Source organism: Carettochelys insculpta, chromosome 21 (genome assembly GCF_033958435.1).
Source record: "Carettochelys insculpta isolate YL-2023 chromosome 21, ASM3395843v1, whole genome shotgun sequence".
Lineage (NCBI taxonomy): Eukaryota > Metazoa > Chordata > Testudines > Carettochelyidae > Carettochelys > Carettochelys insculpta.
Window position 1 is genome coordinate 8,555,449 of NC_134157.1, and position 23,620 is coordinate 8,579,068.

A 23,620-nucleotide genomic window follows, 5' to 3' on the forward strand; every position below is an offset into this window, starting at 1 on the left:
GGGCCAGAGGGTGTTCGCAGGCAGCCTAAACTAATGTGACTTACTCCTGGCCACTTCTGCATCTCAGTAGTCAGTTCCCTTATGGTTATGACCAACGCCCACTTCAGGGCTGATGGAGAGGTACTAGGACTCCCAGTTACAGCATCTCCTGTGGAATTCTCTCGGTCGCTGGTTTACCCTCATGTCCAGGGTTTGGTGAAAGGTCACTGCTCAGGTAGCATGAGGCAAGGCCCTGTTTCTGCTTCAGTTAGAGGGCTCCCTGATCCTGGTCATTAGCTACAAGAGAGGTCTCAGTAGGGGAAATGCAGGAGCTCTTCTGAGCCCGGCAGTGCAGGCAATAGGGGCAGATGCAATAGAAAATGATGTAATGTCAGGCAGAAAAAGTGTAAAGGAATTGCAAAGACACACACTGGACTTCAGAGTAGCCCTGAGCTCCTCTGATTGGGAGTGCATTTCAGGAGCTGGTTTTACAGGCTGTAATTTCTGGCTGAGCTGCTCAAAATAGCCCAGGTCTGTTGGCCTTTCTCTAAATGGCCCATCTCCCAGGGTCACAGCTGTGTGCTCTTCATCTCTGGGTCAGTGTGATTCAGCAGTGACGGAGGGTAAGGTCATTTGAGGGAGGGGGAAGGTGTTCCTTGGAAATGAATCAATTGTGCCTATTGCTTCAGTGTAGAACCAAGAGATGGTAAACTCCTTATCATCGTCTCTTTATGTTCTCTGAAGCCATTGACAAAGCCCTGAATTATCAAGTGTTAAGGTGTAACCCACCCTAGTCCTACTGCCCCCGTGAAGGGCTAGCAACTTACTCCCATTGCTAAACTTATGATACAGCGTGAATCCCACATCTTCAGGGCACCGTCTTTCTGGTGCCAGTGTTCCTGTATTAACTTGCATGAGATTGGAAGCTAGGCCAAGGGTTGGGCTACTCATCTGAAGTTTAAATGATCATAGTTCAGCTCCTTCTCTGTCCCAGACTTCCTGTATGAGCTTTGGCAGTCATTTAAATGGTTATTGGCTCAGTTCCCCATCTCTACAATAGGGATGATAGCCCTGCCCTGCCTCAGAGAATACTGGGCAGATAAACCCATGACAGATTGTGAGATGCTCTGATACCACAGTGTTGGAGGCTAGATAAGTACCTGACATAGACTCAGAGGAAAATTAGCCTTCCACTTCCAACCTATCTACAAACCCCAGGAATGGACCACTCCGACTCCATTCTGTTCCTATACTACCCTTGTCCCTTGGCCTCTGGGATTCTCTCCTTTATACACCAGATCTTTTAAAACAGCTGTTCTTTGGGTTAAAGATCTACTCCCCACCCTGGGGAGACACTGATAGATCCCCTAGGTCAAATATATGTAAACACCAGGAACACTGCTCTGTGGAAGCCGAAATGGCAGCACAGCAATGTTGTCCCATTCATATTTACCATAGCAAAGCAGTTGCATTTCCCTGCCCCCACCTCCCCGCAATGTAGAAAGAAAACAGACCACTTGGCAGAAGTCATTCGGCAGAAGAGAGATCAAACCCATGTTTCCAGCACTGGCCTCTAAGGCTCCCCCTTGTAAACACAGAAAGATTAATGGCAGGAGACGGAAGGGAACTGGTTTCTTTTCCCTGAGATTATTTTCATAATCAATGTCCTCACGTTCCACCAAGTGCCCTCACCCAGCTCCCTGTCAGCACCCAGAGAAAATTGCTCCTTCCCTTAGCTCAACCAGGAGGCCAGAGCAGCCAATGGAACATCGAGGCCAAGAGAAGTAGGTACAGGAAGAAATAATAGCAGGCTTATCAAGGATACAGCCATCTATTATCTGCTTCTCTGATCGTTTCCATTTATAATGCACAGCACAGCAGTATGTCATTTCATCTCCCCAGCAGAGGAGGGAAGGAAATAACCAGAGAATCTTTTACCAAAAAGCACTGTCTAATCCTGTGTTGTTTTCTTCCACTTCCTCAGGTGAGGATTTAAGAGGTGGCAATGTTTTCTATGCAAGACGTCATGCAGCGAGCCTTGTTTTCACATTACATCTCTGCTTATTGACTTTTTATGCCTTGCTCCTCACTGTGCCATGCTGCTCTTACTGCTTTGTGTGTGCCAGGAGCCTGGTGCTTTGCTGAATGCCAGGCATCAAGATGCTTGCTGATCTTTCCTTCCCCCTGATTTGCATACATTGCAAGCTCTAAATTTGGAAATATTTGGTGGAGGCAGGGGAAAGAGAGGGGACTTTGTGACTTGTTAGAGTAGACCTAGTTACACTCCTGCACACTCTTGCGTAACTCAAATTTCATGCAAGTTGAGGGAGGGAGCGGAAACTTACCAATGCACCAGCCCTGGTCAGTTCCCTTGCTCCTGCCAGCAGTGAGGAGCCAGGTGCAGCTTCTCCGTGGCATCCCCCAGCTGGGGGAGCAGGGGACTGGAGTGAGGAGCTGGCAGAGGAGCTGTGCTCTTGCCAGCCCCCAGCCCCTGGGAACCCCAGGCTTTCCACTTGCGCTTAACTTATGTTAACATAAGTTAAACAAAAGTCAAAATCATGCAGAGGAGGGGTTTACTGTATTGACCATGCAGGGTAATACGTAGACTATAAAGTGCATATGCTCACTTCCTAAGCAAACACAGGCAGAGGCACAAAAAGACATGATTCTAAGAAGTGGAAAGAAAAGGAAGTTAAGCAAGACCTTCCAAGTAACTTCTTACACCAGACAAACAGACAGACTTCTGCTCCTTACGGGTGTGCTCCAACATCCGCTGGAGTTGATGGAAAGACTCCCGTTGACATCAGTTGGCATTGGATAAGGTCCTAAATTACGACATAGCTCTGCATATTAAACTACGTTATCAGCCCTCAGCTATATTTAATATGCTGATTGATAATTTTATAAGGGGAGTGTTAACTCCAGTCCTGTTAAGTGTTCCCCCAAGGAGCCAAGAAATACCAGACAACTAAAGCAGTCTTTCTTAAACCATGTTCCACAGAACATTAGTGTTCTGTGAACAGCTCGCGGGTGTGCCGCCAGCATTTGACACTTTTTTGATGCCACAAGCCTATGGTATGTATTTTCTGTTATTAAAACCAGATACAGGGTTACCGCTTCATTGCTATGATCCCTGATTAAATGACTTTGTTTTGGTTTTGCTCTTTATGTTTCTGAGGTGGTTTTGGGTTTTTTTTTGGCGGGGGCGGTCTGGCGACAATTAAAAAAAAAAATGTCATAGGTGTTCCGTGTAAAACTATTCTTGTTTGGGGTCTGTGATCTGAAAAAGTTTAAGAAACACTGATCTAATGATCTAAAGGATGGCCTTAATGGTTAAGGTACTAGACTGGGATTCACGACAGGTTCAATGTGTAATCTGGGATAAGTCACTGACAGGCAAACAGTGTTTGGAAAAAAGCAACCAAAGAAGACAATAAACAAATGAAGAGAGTAAAAATAGAGATTCAGAGGTGTCAGTTTCAGCTCCCAGGGTCTGATTTTTCAAAGTTGCTGAACATTACCTGAACAAGAAGTTTTTGGAGAATGTTGGGGATAAATTCCTGGTACAAGGGCTGAAGGAACCAACCGGGGACCATGCACAGCTTGACCTGCTGCTCACAAACAGGGAAGAACTAGTACAGAAATAGAAGTGGGTGGCAACCTGGATTGCAGTGATCATGAGATGGTGGGTTTCAAGATTCTGACAAAAGGGAGAAAGGTGAGTAGTAAAATACAGACCCTTGATTTCAGATGAGCAGACTTTGATTCCCTTGGAGAACTGATGGGCAGGACTCACTGGGAGGCTAATATGAAGGGGAAAGGAGTTCAGGAGATCTGGCAATATTTTAAAGAAGTCTTACTGAAGGCACAAAAAAAACCCCATCCCGATGCACAGTAAGAAAAGCAAATATGGTAGGCAACCAGCTTGGCTTACCAGGGAAATCCTTGGTGAGCTTAAACTCAAAAAGGATGTGTATAAGAAGTAGAAACTTGAACAGATGACTAAGGAGGAATGGCTGGAGAATGCCAGGGCATGATCAGGAAAGTGAAAGCACAGTTGGAACTGCAGCTAGCAAGGAATGTAAAGGGCAACAAGAAGGGTTTCTACAGACATGTTAACAATAAGAGGCTGATCAGGGAAGGTGTGGGGCCGTCACTGGATGGGGGGTGGTAACCTGGTGACAGATGATGTGGGAAAGGCTGAAGTATTCAATGCTTTTTTTGCCTCAGTCTTCATGGACAAAGTCAGGTCCCAGACTACAGCACTAAGCAATGCAGTATGGGAAGCAGGTGGGCAGCCCTTGGGAGGAAAGAACAGGTTAAGAGCTATTTAGAAAAGCTAGATGCACATAAATTCATGGGTCTGGATTTACTGCATCCAAAGGTACTGAGGGAATTGGCAGATGTCATTGCAGAGCCTTTGGCTATTATCTTTGAAAACTCATGGCACTTGGAAGAGGTCCAGGATGATTGGAAAAAGGTAAATATAGTGCCCATCTTCAAAAAAGGAAAAAAGGACAATCCAGAGAACTGTAGACTGGTCAGCCTCACCTCAGTCCCCAGAAATATTGTAGAGGGGATCCTCAAGGAATCCATTTTGAAGCACTTGGAAGAGGGGGAAGTGATCAAGAGCAGTCAACATAGATTCACCAAGGGCAAGTCATGCTTGACCAATCTATGATGAGGTAACAGGCTCTGTGGACGTGGGGAAGTCAGTGGATGTGATATACCTTGACTTCAACAAAGATTTGGATACAGTCTCCCACAACATTCTTGCCCGTAAGTTAAGGAAGTATGGATTGGATACATGGACTGTAAGGTGGATAGAAAGCTGGCTAGATGTTCTTGGAGAATGTTGGGCCCAATGGGTAGTGATCAGTGGCTCAATGTGTCTGATTCACAGTCGGTTTCAAGTGGGGTGCCCCAAGGATCGGTTCTAGGGCCCATGTTGTTCACCATCTTTATTAATGACCTGGATGAGAGGATGTATTGCACCCTCAGCAAATTTACAGATGACACTGAGCTAGGCGGACAGGTAGATGCATTGGAGGGTAGGGATAGGGTCCAGAGTGACCTAGATAAATTGGAGGATTGGGGCAAAAGAAATCTCATGAGGCTCAACAAGGGAGGGATAGCTCAGTGGTTAGCATGTTGGCTTGCTGAACACTGAGTTGTGAGCTCAGCCCCTGAGGGGCCTGTCTGGGACAAATACAGGTTTTTATTTTGGGGTCTGGACTCGATGACCTCCTGAGGTCCCTTCCAGACCTAGAATTCTATGATAGAATTCTGTGAAGTGCAGTGCCTTGTGCTTGGGCCAGAAGAATCCCAAGCACTGTTACAGGCTGGGTGCTGACTGGCTAAGTACCAGTGCAGCGGAAAAGAAGCTGGGGATTATGGTGGATGAGAGGCTGAATGTGAGTCAAGAGTGTGCCCTTATAGCCAAGAATGCTAATGGCATATTGAGGTGCATTAGGAAAAGCATTTCCAGCAGATCTAGAGAAGTTATTATTCCCCTCTGTTCGGCACTGGTGAGGCCTCATCTGGAGTATTGCATCCTTCTGCTAAAGGGGAGTAAAGGGACTTCGAAGTACTGGCGGGTGAGCTGCAGCTAGATGTGTGCCAGCACTTCGAAGTTTAACACTTTGGAGTTGCCGCGGGGGGAGGGGGGAAGGGCAGGATTTGCTTAATAAAGAGCTGCATATGCACTGCAGCACTTCATTAATAAACTCCCAACACCCTACTTACCATCCTCCCTTTGAAGTTGGGAGGTAGTGTAGACACAGCCATATTATAGACTGCCCTTCCTTAGTTATTTCTTGGCCTACCAAGACCTAGTTAACCCTCTTCACCATACTCTATAAATCAGTTCCTCCAGCTGCAGATCGAAGCCTTCTGAACTCGTTCACCTTCCTAGCAGTGGCCATAATATTCCAGGTGCGATGGTTCAGCAGCTGCAGATAGACTTTAAGCAGAGCTCAGTTGTGTGAATGGAAAGACTCTAATTGGTTTTCACAGGCACTGGACTAGATCCATCAACAGGGGTTATGTTCTCCCTGCTCTGCAATGTGATGCCTCTGAATATGCCATTCAACAAGTGCTTTGGTCTCATTTGCTTCCCTAGGACTGTCCAGTATTACTGCCCCCCACCTACTGAGCACGGCTGTCATGAATTACATCCCCTTACACATTAGTTCACATTTTTCCAAGTTGATTCATTTTTTTCTTTTTTGGCCTATGTTCTAATCTCTCCAGGTCTGTGCATCAGTTCTCTGTCCTGGCTGGGGTTTGCAACTCCCTGTAATTTAGTCTATACCAAGGGTCAGCAAACTTTCCAAAGCAGAGTGCTGAAGTTTGACCTTTTGACCTTTTAACCAAGTGCTGGTCATACTTTTAAAAGGCACTAATAGTCCTACTTACAACAGTGTCATTAAGAAATAAATTAAGAGTTAGAGCTTTGCCATTTAGGTGGTGATTGGTAGCATTCACTGGTCTTTTAGAAACCCAAAGGCAGATCTCCCTGGCTCCCTGCTGCCTTTAACCACCAATCTGCATTCTTCACAGAACCTCTTTCTCATTACAAAGCCTGGCATTTTTGGTTCCTTGGTGTTTGTGCTACAAGTGGGTGAAGGTTCAGGGGAAGCAGCACAGTCAAGAGGAAGGAGTTCCTAAAATCTGACCTGCAGCTGAATCCTGTCCCTGTCACTGACTCCCTCCATCCACTGGCCAGTCACTGGGAAGTGCTGGTGGGGGAGGAGGTTCAAAGAAGCCTTGCGGAGCTAAGGCCCCCATTTCCGAAGATATCTAGGGACCTAATATCCTTTGAAACTTCATGGGAGCTGGGCATAGATCTCCTGTAGGTGCTTTAGAGACCCTCAGATTTAGCTTCTCTGTGCCTCACTTTCCCTGTCAGCAGAAGAGGATAATTGATTGTCCCACATTCCTTGCTAGGGAGCTATGACAAATCATGGTTACTGGTCACGACCCGATTTAGCAAATCACATAAACATGTGCTGATCTTCCAGTCAATATCACTGAGGGCAAGGGCACATAAGCAGGTGATGGAAGTTGAGCGTGTGGTTGAAGTACTCTGCAGAATCAAGCCTCTGTTCTGAAACTGGGGGGGAACAATTATTTTAATAGTAAGTAATCGTTACAGGTAATTAAGGTTTGCAGGTGGATTCAGGTGTCACCAAGGAGAAGGGGCCCCGTCCTGTCAGTGAGTCTGCCTGAGCATAAAGGCAGCTGGAAGTAGGATGGTCTGAGTGGTCCTAGACGATGCAGTATGGGAAGGTGGAGGGCAGCCATCTGTGGGGAAGGAACCAGTTCTGAGCTATCCAGAAAAACTAGATGTGCACAAGTCCATGGGTCTGGATTTAATGCACCCCAGGGTACTGAGGGAATTGGCAGAGGTCATTGCCAAACCTTTGGCCATTATCCTTGAAGACTCTTGGAGATCAGGGGAGATACCAGATGACTGGAAGAAGGCAAACATAGTGCCCATCTTTAAAAAAGGAAAGAAGGACAATCCAGGGAACTATAGACCCATCAACCTTACCTCAATCCCTGGGAAAATAATGGAGGGAATCCTCAAGGAATCCATTTTGGAGCACTTGGAAGAGGGGAAAGTGATCAAAAGTAGCCAACGTGGATTCACCAGGCGCAAGTCATGCCTGACCAATCTGATTAGCTTCTATGATGAGGTAACAAGCTCTGTGGACATGGGGAAGTCAGTGGATGTGATATACCTTGACTTCAGCAAGGCTTTTGATACGGTCTCCCACAACATTCTTGTCCATAAGTTAAGGAAATATGGATTGGATCCTTGGACTATGAGATGGATAGAAAGCTGCCTTGATGATCGGGCCCAACGGGTAGTGGTCAATGGCTTAATATCTGGATGGCAGTCTGTTTCAAGCGGAGTGCCGCAAGGCTCAGTTCTGGGGCCGGTGTTATTCAACATCTTTATTAACGACCTGCATGAGGGACTGGATTGCACCCTCAGCAAGTTTGCGGATGACACGAAACTAGGGAGAGAGGTAGATACATTGGAGGGTAGAGAGAGAATCCAGAGGGACCTGGATAAATTGGAGGACTGGGCCAAAAGAAATCTGATGCGGTTCAATAAGGAGAAGTGTAGAGTCCTGCACCTGGGGCGGAAGAATCCCAAACATTGTTACAGGCTGGGGACCAACTGGCTCAGCAGCAGTACGATGGAAAGGGACCTAGGGGTTATGGTGGATGAAAGGCTGGATATGAGTAAACAGTGTGCCCTTGTAGCCAAGAAGGCTAACGGCATACTAGGGTACATTAGCAGGAGCATTTTGAGCAGATCTAGAGAAGTAGTTATTCCTCTTTATTCAGCACTGGTGAGGCCACATCTGGAATATTGTGTCCAGTTTTGGGCCCCCCAGTATAAAAAGGATGTGGATTTGCTGGAGCAGGTTCAGCAAAGGGCAACAAAAATGATGAAGGGTCTGGAGCACAAGACCTATGAGGATAGGCTGAGGGATTTGGGCTTGTTTAGTTTACAGAAGAGAAGACTCAGGGGTGATTTAATAGCAGCCTTCAACTTCCTGAAGGGGAGCTCTAAAGAGGAGGGTGAGAAACTGTTCTCAGTGGTGTCAGATGGCAGAACAAGGAGTAATGGTCAGAAGTTGAAGAGAGAGAGGTGTAGGTTAGATATTAGGAAAAACTACTTCACCAGGAGGGTGGTGAAGCATTGGAATGTGTTGCCTAGGGAGGTGGTGGATTCTCCATCCCTTGAGGTTTTTAAGTCCCAGCTGGACAAGGTCCTGGCTGGGATGACTTAGTGGGGGTTGATCCTGCTTGATGCAGGAGGCTGCACTAGATGACCTCCTGAGGTCCCTTCCAGCCCTTTGATTCTGTGAGTGTGCAGAGCCAGGGAGCAGCTAGCTGGGGGCACCTGCTGCTTCCCACAAAGTGAATGGCCCCAGTGAATGGGAGTCAGTTGAGGGGAATCCGCCTCTACTTGCCTCTCTCCATGAGTGCCAGGCCAACAGAGCGCCCAGTGTCCTGCAGCGAGCCCAGAGAACTTACTGTCTGACAGGCACGGAGCAGCCTGGGCACTGGCTTGGAGCAAATTTCCCTCCCTTGCCCAGGATTAAGGCCGAGTGGCAGCACTGACATCTGGAGCCACTGTCAGTGCTCCCCCGCCTGCAGTGGCTGCTCCCCAGGCCACTCTGCCCCCTCAAACTCAGGTGGCATCAGCTCCCTACAACTTCCACCAGGCTGCCCCAGTGCGCTGCAAAACGCACATCTGCTGCATGGCTTTGAACGAGCTCCTGGCTGCATGGCGGAGGAGGGGCCGGGCTGAGTTCCTGTCTTGAGTGCCAAAGAAAATCAGCTCACGTTCCACTCTTGGCGCCCGTGCTGGGGGGTTGCTGACCCCTGGTAAATATTAATAGCATTTAACCTTCTCTTTGGCTATATTCGTGATGTTAAATGAGGCCAGCTCTGGCACTGACCCCTGTAGCATCCCATTCTCCACACTGCTCCATTAAATCCGAGCTAATCTTACCTTTCCACTTCAAGTCTTTTCACTTACATTCAGTGCACATGGCTGCCTTCCTCTCCGAGCCAGCTGGAATTATTTTTTCAAGATATTGCAAGATGCAGTGTTGAATTTGTTACCAAAATCCATCTATATTACATCAGCTGTGGTCCCCTCATCTGGTCACTTTGGTCCTCTCTCCAAACAAGCCATCAAAATTGTCCAGCAAGATGAGCTCTGTGTCATCTCCTCCTGCTTCTTGCTGCGGGTTCCATTGCCCTCTTTGCGTAGTGCTCAGCACCTCTCTTTTGGGGCAGATTTTTTTAAAAGTACAGGGTGAACCTCTCTAGTCCAGCACTCTCTGGTCCAGCGCACTGTGGTCCAGCATGATTTTAATTAGTCGGAGGGTACTGCTGATGGGTGTGGCCATGTTTCCCGCACTCCCACAAAGTTTGTTTACAGTCACCAGTCCTGGCTCTCAGTGTTCTGCTGTTATTTAACTGTAATTTACCCCTAAATGTCTTCTAAGAACCCAGTAAGCGGTGGAAGTGTTAGTAATGCTGCTAGACACTACTGACCTCCCGTGGTCCGGCAAAGTCTCTCATTTGTCACCCGTCAGATCCCGAGGGTGCCGGACTAGAGAGGTTCAAGCTGTATTCAGCTCCCAGTAGCAGGGATGTTAATGGTGAACTGGTTAACCAGTAAGCATCATTAAATGGATGAGGCTTACTGAGTTCTGTTAACTGGTAGGAGCTGGAACAGTTCCCCTTCTGGCATGGTAAGGGGGTTCCTTCAGCCCCATAGGGCCACTGCAGGTGGAGGGCCCTCCAGTATGGCCAGAGCAGCCCCCATCTGCCGCAGCTGGGAGGGGGGGTCTTGATGGGCTGGCTGCTCCAGCCCAGCTAGGCTGAAGTGCCCCCCCTCCTGCCATGAATAGGGGCTGCTCCAGCCAGGATGGAGCACAGCACCCTGCCTGTGGCACATTAGGAACCGGGGCTGCTCCAGCTGTGCTGGAGCTTCCCTGCCCATGGCATGCCAGGGACCTGGATTGCTCTGTCCCAGCTGGAGCTTCCCTACCCACGGCGCTGTCACAGGTGGGGGGAACTCCAGCATGGCCAGAGCAACTGAATAATGGTAGATTAACCTACAGAGTAATTGGTTAACCAGTTACACGTGAGTTTACATGCCTAACCAAGATTTCCCGTTGTTGACACCTAATGCGATGAGCCCTTTGAAAATCTGTCCCACAATGTCCAGTGCAGGGACTTTTCTTTTCCTTTCGCTATGTCTCCACTTATTTCTTCCTTTATTCCTCTTATGGGAGCCAGAGCACAGCACAGTAATTGCTAGGATTAACTTTAAAAAAAGCAGCTGGTACATTTTCTCTTCACCAGTCATGCGTTGTCTTTGGTTTATGACCATTGGTTATTGGTGGTAATTCGTAAAATCCGTAGCCAAATCCATGTGGTTTGGGCTGACTGATTTGTGTAAGCTTAATTTTTTGCAACTATTCCCTCATTTGCTTTTCATCACTGACTATTTTACAGGATCTGTGACCTCAGGCTGCCTGTGGGGAGGGTAAGGGGGGTGACTGCATAGGGGATGCAGCTGTAGCGGAGGCAGCTGGAAGCTCCAGGCCACTTTGAAACATCACAGAAACATCCCTCTACTGCTTCATGCAGTTATGAGACCTGGGAGGAGAGGCCCAATGCAATGCTCTGGGCAGTGCTAAGGGCTGACTACCCATGGCCTGCCCCCTTCCATTGAAGGCTCCACCCCTTCCAAAGGCATAGATCTGGGTCCACCCACACCTTGCCCCCCCAAAAGCCGTGGTGGCTGTTGGCCTCACTGTGTAAGTTATAGGTATATTTTGCTTGTAGTTTCTCCTCTCGTCTTATTCCAGTAGCGCTTATGGACCCTAAATGAGGTTGGAGCCTCGTGTTGATAGGCCCTGTAGAAACACATAGTAAGTAGCAGTCTCTGCCATGAGGATTTTATGTACTAAATAGCCCAAGGGCAAGCAGGAGGTGAAACAGTCCACTGATAGCTGACGTGACTTCTCAGAGGCTACACAGCTGGTCAGTGGCAGACAATACAAGAACCTAAGTAGTCTTTGTTCAAGTTTTTGTCCTTTCTGCTGAACCGCACACAAAACAGCATGGGAAACAGCTGGCTCAGAATATGTTCTGTCACCCTCGGGCACTGTTATAATAGCACAAACTGCTTGTCCTGCCCCACATCACAGGCATCTGCTCTGGTCTCTTCTAGCACCTGCAATGCCAGACCTAATCATGCTGCTAGGTCTCCTTCAGTTCCTTTGTCTCTTCCCCTCCCTAGACTCCTTATTAGGGAACAGACTTGCTGATGTTTTGGACTTCCGTGAAGTTATAAGATGGTTTATTAAAACTTCATCTCTGTCCTGTGCCCAAAAATGAAACGTTAATACTTGATATGAAAAACTATTAAAGATTCATAACTGCAATAAAACTCCTTGATGGTAGTTGAATTTCCAGCATTTTAGCACTGCAGTGCACTTGACACTCCTTATTTTAGCAACAAAATTTCATCCCACTGTGGATTGCTCGATGCACTAAAGAGGCCCAGAAGTTGATGCTCACTGCCCATTTGAATTGAAAGTTTCTTCATCCTGATGTGCAGTTGTCTTAGCATGTTAAGCAGATACGTAATTTACGCTTGCTGTTCCTATGGCGGATGGGAATTTCTGACCAGTGACTTACTGACTAAACCAAAAAAAGCAGTTGTTAAAGACTAACAAAATAATTTATTATGTTATGAGCTTTCATGGGACAGACCCACTTAATGTTAGGGGAATTTGGGCTGATATGTGAATCCTGCTCTCTGAGGACATCAGAACTCACAACACTTGTGAGTTAAACTCACTGTAACAAAGCAGCTGAACTGCTAAGCTTGTTGGCTTTCTTCTTTGGCTTGTGCTGCCAACACTGATGTCCTAGTGGGTTCTGCTCAGTAACAAAGGGCACTGGGAGGTGGGACACCTGCGTTCTACTTCAGACTCCTGTTATGAGCTGGAGCGAGTCTCTGACCTTGTCTACATGAGTGCTTCTTCCTAGCAGCTTTACAGCTGGTGGCACTGCTACCATCAAGGCAGGGCATCTATGACTACTGATGTTTTACCACCATCCTATTAGCCATTATTACAAAATTATTCTGCTGAGCTACAAACCCGCTCCCTGCACACTTCTGCATTTATGTAAAGCTTTATTGTGGTAATTTACTGAGGACTGAAAGTGTTCAAGGCTGGGTTTTTGTATGGGCACGTGGGATCCTCTCCACAGTATTATAGATGAATGTTGCTAGGCACTGGAGTACAAAACAGTAGTTCACATCATGGGTCTAATACTATTTGTATTTTACGCTCTACTGGTGTCCAAAATGGTATAGTCTGAAACAAAGAGAGGAAAAAGGGAGTGAAGCATATTAATCTCCTGCTTGTCATAAACAAGTCCCCTGTAAAAATAACTCAAATGAAGCTCATGCTTTGGAGCAGATGCAAACTGAAAATGGCTTCCTAGGACTGGGTAGAATATTAACCTTTTTGGTCTGTACTGATTTCTCTGTCAATAAAGTCAATTGAGCTTGGCTTATCTGACATTTCATTAGTCAATAATCTAACCCAAACAATCCTCTCTGCGGCCATGAGATCAATGGTGAGAAATTCAATGATGAGAAATTCTTGCAGCTTGCGGGTAATGATGATCAGGGCTGGCTGGAGGGTTTTTGGCATGCTAGGCAAACTATGACCTTCCCCCACCCCCGTTCAATAGAGACAAGCATGAAAAGCCTCAAATGAAAGTTTGTCTTTGTTTTACCACTTGGTGAACAATGAACAATGTAAAACTAAAAATAAGTATTTTATTGTTTTTTCCTACTTTTCATTAATCTTAAGAGAAAGATTGTAGTAGAGGACAATTTAAACCTTTAACCATTTTGAGTTGTACGCAAAATTTCCGTTCAGCACTATAAACACTTCCACCTGTCTTGCTTCCAAAGGTTTGGGAAGCTACTAAAATCTTTATTGCTTGATACTGAAGTTTGGTTTAGAGTTGTAAATCTTTTGCACCGGGCCATCAATTTGTGTAAACATTTAGAACTTTGGCTTTTGTGCTTTTGCTTTCACAAATTGTTTGAGACAAAGTTTTGAAGCTATTTTCTGTTTTATCAAGATGGTGGCCAGTCCAACAAGTCTCTCTTTAAGCATGGAAGAACGAAGGATTATCTTTATCTGTTTTAACTTTGAAAAGTTACACTCCCCACTAACAACAGAAACTGTAAGACAAGAGAATTCAAGGAGCAATGGAGAAGTTGTGATTCTGTGGTCAGAAATAACCTCAGTATATCTTGAGGCATAAGGCAGCTTGGAAGTCGTGAAATAGCCTTCAGATCACTGCACACGTCTACTGCATCAATATCTTTTGAATTTCCAGGTTGTAATGCCGACTTAGCTTCAAGCAATGTTCTAATATCAGTTTTGAAGAATGATTTTACGAACTGTGCACATCGTTGAGGAAACCAAATATCAAATCAATTGCGGTAACTGCTCAAATCATTCTTTAACTGAGCAGGCTGCAGTATCAAGGACTAAAAAGTAGAAGTTTACTTTTGTAAGCAGGATCTGAAGAAATGCGTCCCTTACAGCTAGCAGGGGGTGGGAGAAGACTTAGAGTGTAGCAACATTGACAGAGAAATCCATCATTGTTTGAGCTATGCAAGCTCTGCTTTTGCCCATCTCAGACAAAGGGTCTTTGAGAACTGGGACATCTATGCCAAAACAAAGCTCCTTGTATACCGGGCAGGGGTTGTTTCAACACTACGGTATGCATGTGAAATCTGGACAACACGCAAGTTTCATTTGAAGGCACTTGAACAATATCATCAACGTTGCCTCAGGAGAATCCTAAATATCCTTTGGGAGAATAGGCATACGAACAGTAGCATCCTGGAAGAGTCGAACATGACCACTGAAGCCATTTTCATTCACAAACAACTTCGTTGAACTGGTCACATTGTTCAGATGTCTGATCAGCACCTCCCAAAACAGATTCTGTTTTGGAGTTGAGGAAGGAGGGAGGAGCATTGGGGGCCAGTGGAAGCAATATAAGGATGTGGTGAAGGCACACATGGAAAAGTGTGGCACCAGTGTTGACACTTGTGAGAGCTTTGTCCAGGACTGTCCCCAGTGGAGAGCAGTAATCCATGAGAGGATGGCACAATTTGAGAGGTCCTGCGTCAGTGCAGACAAGGAGAGATGAAGACGAACAAAAGAGAGTCAAAAACTGTCCTGCAGCCCTCCAACAGCTACCAACACCTGCCCCTTCTGAAATAAGACCTGCAGCTCCAGAATCGGGCTGGTCAGCCAGCAACGGATTCACAAGTAGGAGGGTGACATAAACACATCCTACTCATTATCAAGTGGACACCAAGAATGCCAGCTGAACCTGTTAGATGTAGTCTCAGCAGAAATTTCAATTAGTGCATCCTTGATATTTCCAAGCTCATACTGAAGAGGCTTCATGGCATCAGTCAGACTCTCTCATCTTGTTAACTCCATGGTTTCAGAGTTAGAAAATGCACACGGGCACAAAGAACTTCCCAATGGCTTGTTGGACTGAAAAAAATTCATATCTGCATTGCACCAGGTCAGAGAAACTATCTGCTTCCAAACAATGTCTGGCAGTATTACTGACAACCACATTCAAGGAATGCATACTGCAAGGGGAAAAAAAACTGCCCAAGGATTCGTTTCTGTTGTTCTCTTTTGTACACCCTTGTCTCCACTGTTCATATTACTCCCATTGTCATAGTCTTGGCATGTAATTTCTCAATCGATAAAGACATTCCTTCAAGCTCTCATAGAATACATTTAACCATACAATACTGGTTGTCTCCTTCAACAGTACAAACTCCCAAAACGTTCCTTTATGATCACTTCAGTATTATCCTCAACTGCAGATTTTGACGCATCTACGGAGTGAATTGTCATTGTAATCTGCTTGATGTGACTCGCATCTGCTGTACAGTCCAGAATAATTGAAAAGTATTTTGCAGAATGGACAGCTTCTAAGATTTTCTCTTTAATAGCACTTGCTAGGAGTCAAATCATTGGTAGGCCCTGTATAAACACATGCTAAGTCATTCTGCAGAGCCTTTCCAAGGTGATGAACATGAGTTGGTCACGTATTTTACACAGGTTCTCCTTCATGACTGGAACAAACAAACCCAGGTATTCAATACACTTTAAAAAGTTTCTATAACCTGCACTGCATAATTGTTTAATTTGTCCTGTGGAATGCTGTGTTTTGCCCACTTAGAACTCTTACTAAAACAACCAGATGCTCTTATATTTGGCTTCAGTATTCTTCTTCTTGCTTGATTACATGTAAGTTTTCTTCAGCAATAGTTTTCTGTGTTTTTCAATCATAGTTCAAGTTATTTCCGATTTTGTATGTTTTTCAGAATGTTCAGGACTCTCTTTTTCATGAGGAGACAGAACTGCAGGCATATTTTTCCAATCCTTTGAACCCTTTTCAGTGAGTGAGATACCAATCACATGATTGCTAAACAACTTGCAGCAGAAGCAAAGCATGAATCTTTTGACACTGAATATTGTAACCATTGCCAATGTATTTCTTTCCCACCGGTGAGCTCCCTCTTGTACTGATGTGCAGAGAATTTTCTTTTATTTCTATCTTTTAAAAAAGAGTGAAATCTCCTGAACATGTTCACATCTATGCTCCACTAGAATTTGTCATATGCAGTCATTACATCTAAGCTGTGGAGAAGGGCCTCGGTATTGTAACTGACTTGCAGGTTTGTCTTCCACATGTCTACCTTTTGCTTCTTTGTTATCCTTTTTAACCTCAAACTTGGCACATGCATCTGCAGATGAATATGTTTTCTCAACTTCAGTTTGATACTGTGAGCTGCCTCCATCTTGAGGTGAGCTGCCTTCATCCTGGTATTTGTCAAATCGAAGATATTTGAGGGGCAGGAAGCTTTTTGCTTTGCTTGTTCTTTTATCTGCGTAGCTTTCCCTTTACACTTTTGAGCATCAAACTTTTTATTTTAATCTGCCATGGTGTTCATTTTCTGAAAGCTTTTATGCAATTTTCTAAATAGAGAAAAAGGATAATGAGAAAAAAATCACTTTAATCTTATTCAGTACTAATACTATGTGTCACTGCCTAGTTCACCTATGTGGTCGGACTGGCCCTGATGATGATTCTTCTTGGAACCCCCTTGAGTTCCTTTGTTGCAGCAGTGTTCTTTGTAAGCGATGTGCTTATGCAGCTGCTCAGGAGAGATTTAAATGCCACCCTGCTGAGCAGAAAAGTGTATAGAGCTAGGTTTTTGTTACTACTGCTGGTGCACATTCACCCATGCCTAGGTGCCCAGAAAAATTATTCCATACATTGATGGAAAAGATTAGAGGGAACGTTGGTTGCAAGATGCAAGGTGCTATCACAGTCTGACTCAGCTCAATGGAAAATGCCATTTTCATGTGAGCTGCATGAAGATGCTCGGGTCACTGCACCAGACTTGTGCTAGAGAGAGCACACAATGGGGTGATTCTGCAGAGGTGATAGAGGCAGGACCTTTTTCCAACACTCCTGCATTTACATAGAATTCAGGAAATGCCGAGTCTTATTCTCAGCCCATGCTGACTACCCCAATTTAACTCTGACTCCCGAGGAGTCAAACGTAGGAAGAGATGGGGGCCCTGTAACTGTAGCAGACGTTGGACATTTGTGAAATATTCTGCTCACAAAAAAAGTTTTCCATCTCCCTCCCATCCGCTGTTTGTTTGCACGTAGTCTGAAACATGAGGGCTTGTAGTCCTTACTAACTTTTTTATCCTAGTTTAACTGTAGAAGGGGAGGTGGTGTTATGTACTGGTTAAAACTATGACATGGAAATCGGAAGATCTGAGTTCTCTCCATGGCTCTGACACTAGCCTTCTGGGTAACACTGAGCAATTACATCACTTCCCTGTGCCTCAGCTTCCTATCTGTAAAATGGGGATAATGATACTGACCTTTGTAAAGCACTCAAAGAGCTACCCCTGAAAAGCTCTGGGGATTATTTTGTACAGCTATAAAATAACTTATGTTCATAAATCTCAATGCACTTTACCACAGAGGCCCAGTATCTTTATCCCTATTTGCAGAGCTATTTTTGGGGGAAAAAAAAAGAGGCGCCAGTACTCAGCTGGCTTCCCCTCTCCCTTTCTCCCCACCCGCTGGGGTTCCTCTGGCTTGGGCTGCCAGCACGGCTCTGCGCCCCACCTGGCTCCCTGCTGCAGGGCTGCCAAGGCAGGGTTCCCACAGCTGGGACTGCTGGTGGGTCAGCGGGGACTCTGGTTCCCATCTGTGCCCTGCTGCGGGGTGCGAGGGCTCTGGATCCTAGCCCCACAGCAGCCTCCTGACCTTGTGCTGTTGCGGGGCCGGCGGGGGTTCCGACAGCCCCATGGCTGGGACCTGGCTGGGGCACAGAGGCCCCCTGGCAGCCTCAGCCATGGGAGCCCCAGCCAGGAGCAACATTCATGCGGAGGGGCTGGTACTCAGTACCAGCACATACTGCCACTAAAAGCCCTGCCTCTTTTACAGAAACAGGCATGGAAGTGTGGTGACTTTTTGAAGGTCACATCGTGGAGAACAGAACCCAGACTGGTTGAGTTACAGTTCTGGGCCTTTGGCTCTGATACATGTCTGAGCCCCTCTTACAGCCTATTGAGTTTTTAGTCTCTGTGCTGACTTTTGGCACAACGTGCCACAGCTGGTGTGCAGAATAACAGCTGACTTCCTTTGCTCCCTTGAGGATGTGCTGCCTTTCCATTTCCTTAAACATCCCTTATGAAAGAGGGCAAATGACATCAGCTGACTTATCTTCCTGATCTCATTCAGTACTTTGGATACCTACACCACCTCCCCTCTCATGCGCCTGCAGGGATCCTTGTCCTAAGCCTGCTGTCCCGCCTGCTCTGGACTGTGCTGGGACTCCCTAGTACAAGTATCCACAGGGCTCTTTGGTTCTGCCATGGGCTGTGCCCCCAGTATTGAGTCCAGCTGCTCGTAATACCGGCACGTATGGAAGGGGGGCAGCCCCAGAGCACTTGTTTGCTTCCCAAGCCCTGTGGTCTGACTGGCGAAGCTCCTTTACCTTCACCCTGCACTGGCCTGGATCTCTGTTATAACCCTTTTCTCGCAGGCAATGTGAAATCTGTTCATAGGTGTCCCTGTTCCTCCATTTCATCCCCGCACACACTCAGGAAGTCAGGCAGCTCAGCATGACTCCAAGCAGGAGCCCTTTGGGAGCGATCGCCACCCTTGGAAGACTGACTTGCAGAAGCCATGAGGGCAGAGAAAGCCAGCCAAGGTAGTGCAAGGAAGCCCCACAGCTGAGGAGGGCAGGAAATGTCCTTTGAAATTCCCAGGGCTTGCGGGGCGAGGGGTGTTAGATGTGGCATCTGTGGGTCACCTGAGAAAAAGAGCTCACAGAAGAGCTCACAGCGCTGACTTGAGTGACCACCTATCTGGGCATGCTGGGAAGCCTCCCCAGAGGCCAATAAAGTTGACAACAACTGTGCTTGGATCCCAAACAGTCATTTTTGACCTGGAGGGGGCAACAAAAGTTGTTCCTAGAGCAGGGTGTAATTATTTCGAGGGAAAAGCCCTCTGATCTTGAATGATCCAGCTTGGCTGTGGGAACGCTTTGGGGTTTGTTTGTTTTCCTCAGGAAAAAAAAAAGGGGTTCCAAAGAAAAAGAAAAAACCCCAGTGTAGACAGTCCCTGAAGCTAACCAGCCAGGTCTGTCTAATCTCTTCCCTGGGTGCCTTTCTATGAGGTTAATCATCTTTGTGGCCCTCTCTGGGACATTTCCTGTTTCTGCTCTTAGCTTGTCTGAGGTGAACGTGACCACAGCTGATGGGGGTGCTCAAGGTGAGGGTATGCAGTTGGTCTGTAGAGCAGATTGGGGGCTATTCTCTGTGTCTGGCTTTTCACTACATCTTGTTGATGTTTTTCTTTTGTTTTTTGTGTTTTTAAAACTTCTGCTGCACACTGAGCAGCTGTTCATTGACCTGTCTACCAGGATGCCTTGGTATTTTTCCTGATTAGTTGTTATTAATTTAGAAACAATCAAAGTGCATTCATCAGCCCTTCCAATGCCTATGCCCTTGTGCTACTCTGCAAATAATTTTAGGTGAGTTGTGTTGCCCGGTCCCTCAGCTTTATAGGTCCTTCTTGTTGTCTTTGAGTCTGAATAATTTCGTCTTCCAAAAATGTTGCTTCTCCTGCTTCACCCTTCACACAGTGCAGGCTTCATTTTCTGATGCCTTTGTGCTTAAACCTTTGCTGCACCCATGCAGTTATGTGCATTTACAGAGTTTGCAGCACTGGAGGGGTGGCAGGGAGAAAGCCGTACAAGACGGAGGGAAAGGCCCCTGTTGCCAGAAAAGCAGGGGATGGGAGAGAAAGCCCCTGCCTCCCAGGACACTGGGGGGAGAAAGAAAGGTCCTGGTGATGGTGGAGGGCAGAGAGAAGTCTCCTGGCAGTCAGGGGAGGGAGAAAGCCCTGCTGGATGGGACCCCCGCCCTGAGTCGCTCCTCACACCCAACCCTCACTTTTGCATGTCCCCAGCCTCCCCAGGGCCCTGCCCTGCCTCCTCCCCTATCCCTCCCCTACCACGAGTTCCCTGTTCCGAAGGACCCAGGCAATGCCAGGCAAGTCTTCTAGTATCAGTATAATTTCCACATCTCTCATGGAGCTCTCAGTGGAATCAGTGAGATCTGGTTTATCAGCCAGAGAGCCATACACAGGGGCCAAGTTCATTTACCACAGACACCCAGCCACCTCTGGGGTGGAACAACAGCTCCATAGGGGTCAGAGCAATACTGTGTAACACAACCAGGGTGGCGCTTCACAGCATAACAGAGACACAAGCCAGTAACAGCCCTTTACTTCAGTTTTACTCCTGCTGTATCCACCATACCCTGATCCAGCCCTTCGTACTTCCTAGTTTGAGCCGTTCCCAATCTCTTCTACATGTAGCCCATTAGGCCTACTGTACTTGGGACGGGCAAAGGTGAGAGCTAATCCTCTGCTCCTCTGGCACGTTTCTTTGGCTGTGGCTACACTACCAAAGTTTGTCGCCAAAACCTGCCTTTTGCAGACAAATCAGTGAGCACCTCCACATTGCAATTGACTTTTGGTTGGGGAAAAACACCCCATTTCAGCAACAAAAATCTTCCACCCTATAAGAGACATTTTTCTTTCTTCTCACCTTTTTTGTTGACAACGAACAAGTATAGATACAGTACAGTTTGTTTTGCGGACAGAACTGGCTTCCACCAGTATCACACGATGCCTGCCTTGATCCCTCTGTGCAGTGTTTTGAGCTCTGCTGCCCTGCAGGCAGCTGTCCCTCCCCTTACAAAGCTCCAAGAAGAATCTGGCAGCAGAGCGAGCTGTTCCGTTTGGGGAACAAACAAAGAACAGCTCATTGGATGGCTCCAGTTCTGCCCTACACTGGGAGCACAGTCGACAACACAAACCTCGCCATCGACTTTTGGGTGTTGACATAAGGTTTGTTGGCAAAGCTTAGCAGTGTAACCATAGCCAGAGCATGGAATATGTATGCCAGCCCTGGGAGCAGCGATGTGGAGAAAAGGGGGCTGAGCTCACAAGCCAGGACCTAGAACCCAGCCAGTGGAGCATTCCCTTCTCTACCTGCAGCCGTTTGGCAGGTGAGTTTAACTCTCTTTCTGGGAAAAGGGAAGAAGGACTAATGAGAAATCCCCCAGTTGCCAGTATGACAGAGCTAATGCCCTGGTAGACTCCAGATTGATTACACTGGGTGAAACACCACTAGATCAGTTGAATAGCTAGCAGATCTAAGCACACAGGAACAAACTGCACTTACATACACACATCCGGGGTTTTTCTCCCATTCCAGCAAGCTGTAATGGAAGCATTCCTTCATACCCTACTTAGAGTTGCATAGAATCAAAAATGCTCTGCTTTGTGTCTTATGCACTATATTGCTAACAGCTGATGGAGATTCTCCTTTAGCTCAGCTGGTAGTCACTGTGCTTTTGCAGCAGGAGTAGGATTCAAGCTCTGACGCTACTGTTGCCAGGGTGTTCCAAGGGGCCTTGACAGACAGGCTGCTGAGGAGTTTGAAGTGGCCAATTGTTCACTCTGCTGATGACTCCCCGTAAGATTGTCTAGACCAGGCATGAGAGCGAGATGCCTGTTGCACCCTCGTTTGCTGCGCCCTGTATGCCAGGAGACGTCCCTTGTTGTGTTAAATGATTCATCCCAAGAGAGTCCAGGTGAGACTCCAGGCAGCTGCTATTTGGCTGCAAAGTGAGTCTCCACCAGCCTGGGAGCCCGAGTCTCACACCAGGAACAGGTTACCCTTGAGAGACTGCGGTGAAGCTCCCGGAGGGCGGCCCACGTGAGGCAGCAGCTCTCCTTGCTGTGAGCAGGGACCGGGTGCAAATGGATTACCAGAGCAGGGGCGTTACAAACAGCACAGCAAACCATGCAGAGTGTGCGCCCCTCGGAGCCCCGGAGAGAGTTGCCTAGAGGCACGGAGCAGGATTTGCAGCTCAAAACCGAACGTGAACAGCTGGTGTGGCACTGAGCAAGGGAGTGGAGTGTTTTCCAGCTCCTGGCAGATTCTGTTAACAGGCTGAGTTTGTAAGCGCCATATGGGGGCTGGGAAATTAGCTAGGGGCTTAGGAGTGATTACAGAATACGGAGGAAGGGTTAATCCAGCCAGTAAACTCTGAGCGAGATCCCTCTGGTTTAAATGAGAAGAGGCTTAGACTCACTCGAGAACTCACTGCAGCCCTGCCCCACGGGTGCTGCAAAGCCTGATTTCTGCATCCAGATGAGGACACAGACACACCAGGCAAAGGGGCTCCTGCTGGCTCGGCGTCGTACCAGAGGGGAGGAACTGCAAGAAAATTTGAGAGCTGGTGCAAATGCGGAGGCTGAACTTGCGGTGGGAGGGGTCAGGAGGAGATGGTGGCGGGACAAGGGTGGTGGACCACAACACCATGTGTAAGTAGCAGCCAGCAGAGGGGCAGCAGGAGACAACAGAGTCAGTGACAACTACTAAACTATCCTCCATTTAAAAAAAAAATCAGCCAATCAGCATCTGTGCCAAAGCACCATTTGTGCCCCGTTTCTGGGCCCAGTGGGCGAGATCAGACTGAGGGCTCCAGGCCAGGTAGTCACGGTTCACCGCTCACAATTGGAAGCAGGTTTTCGGAAGAGCTCTACTCCTGTTCCGGGTCTGACCACACTGGAGTTCAAACCCACATGGGGCCTGTGCCGGCTGATACAGGCTGACGGGGCTCAGACCAGGGGGCTATTCTGTTGCTGCAGAGGTATTCAGACTTGGCTCTAGGACCTCTGAGGTGGGAGGGTCCCTGAGCACAGGCTGCAGACCAAGCCTGAGTATCTGCAGTGAGCTCCTTTGCCCGAGTCAGCAACATGGGCCATCTGCCAGTGTCTAATTGCAGTGTAGAGGTGCCCTGAGACACTTAAATAAAGCCCAGGTTTTCAAAACCACTTGGCACCAGTGTGCACCCCCTGTACAGGGGTTTTTGGTCACCCCATCCACTTAATGGGTCCCTGTAAGAATACATCTACCCTGCAAGGGAAGGTGTGATTGCATAGACATATGACAATCACGTAGCTATCGCAGCATGCGTGACAACTCAAGTACATCCCCAGGTCCCCTGACAGGCTCGTACTCTGTCCTTAGCCTGTGCCATCATCTTTACGCTACTAGAGTTACCGCGGCTAGTTAGAGTCAAGCTAGCACAGGGTGCTACACTCACACATTCACTTGCCAAAGGCAGCTGATTCCTTTAGAAAATCTCACCCCACAAGGGTTCATGATCCAGCCTTGCTTAAGGGAGAGGGAAATGTAACCCAACAGTGAGCGCGTGTTGCTGATCCCTCACTGTGCCCAGCCCACGGAGGACGGGAGTTGTTGTAGTCCCTGCAGGGGTGATTTAGCTGAAGCTGTAGCTGCTCAACCTTTTAGATGCCCCAGTGCAAATCCCCAGAGTTGGCC

General features: G+C 47.2%; 1 protein-coding gene across 2 annotated transcripts in view; it reads left to right on the forward strand.

Annotated features, from left to right (window-relative positions):
* Positions 1 to 23,620, forward strand: part of WHRN (whirlin) — a 121,040-nt gene that overhangs the window by 54,392 nt on the left and 43,028 nt on the right. The gene's annotated exons all lie outside the window — the stretch shown is intronic.